The sequence below is a fragment of the Etheostoma spectabile genome, chromosome 5, assembly GCF_008692095.1.
Source record: "Etheostoma spectabile isolate EspeVRDwgs_2016 chromosome 5, UIUC_Espe_1.0, whole genome shotgun sequence".
NCBI classification, from domain to species: Eukaryota; Metazoa; Chordata; class Actinopteri; order Perciformes; family Percidae; genus Etheostoma; species Etheostoma spectabile.
In genome coordinates this window covers 13,882,710-13,883,649 of record NC_045737.1, presented here as the reverse complement: position 1 = coordinate 13,883,649, position 940 = coordinate 13,882,710, and the positions used below count along the sequence as shown (strand labels likewise).

The following is a 940-nucleotide window of genomic DNA, read 5'->3' as shown; positions in this document are numbered from 1 at the left end:
GTGTCTTGCCCAAGGACACTTCGACATGGGACTGCATGGAATAAAGGAATAAAGAGAAGTCACCTGATCCAATTGATTTTTAAACAATGTTGTCTCATTGGCCAGCTGACTGACAACAATAGTTCTATCAGCAATAGTGATACCCTCTAGATTGCTTGATTTAAGATATCTAACACACACACACTTACGTACCGTTAGTGTGTTAGTAACTGTGTTCTGTACATATAGATGTATTAAGAGGGGGAGGGGGGTGTATCCATTGATAGGTCTACGGACCTTGGACCAGTTGTTTTCAAGAAAAGTGGGGGAAAGTAACGGCTCCACCTTGATTTTTGAATGTTCCGTTTTTTCAGACGAGCTATGGTCCTTCTGACCCACAACCTCAAATAAACCTTTTTATTAAATGATAATACATGTACTTTATTAGTGATAAAATGCAGAAACATGTCTGAGTTGTGACTGTATTTATTTTGTCATCAACAAATCCTGTGAAATGACCAAAAACAAAAAATGTATTGATGCAGTCAGAGTTTTATATATTCCTCTGTGCCATAGAGCTCGATTGTTGTCCAAAAACTATTAAAAACACATAAATGAGCCACACTGGGTGACATGTTTCTTCATTACCATGAACACACTCACGGTAGTTTATTTAGACCCAATCGCACATACACCATTCTGCTGCCCAAATTACTAATTCGCACACTGAATGCGTATTTATCAGGCTGCCATTGAAAATAGTCCTTAACAAATGTACTCCTGTTTGAGTAAAGTATGGGTAGCGGTTAAAGGAAATTTTTGAGCCCTTTTTATTATTTAACTAAAGTAAAAAATTTGGCGCACACTGTCCCAGGCTGGTCTGTGACCTCTGGATTCTCCTGTTTCCTATTTGTTTCCCTGTCTGTCTTTCTCTGTGTGTGTGTGTGTGTGTGTGTGTGTG

At 38.7% G+C, this 940-nt stretch overlaps 1 protein-coding gene across 2 annotated transcripts in view; it reads right to left on the bottom strand.

The window, feature by feature from the left end:
- The window catches only part of fras1 (Fraser extracellular matrix complex subunit 1), a 242,061-nt gene that overhangs the window by 166,169 nt on the left and 74,952 nt on the right, over positions 1-940 (bottom strand). The window lies entirely within an intron of this gene.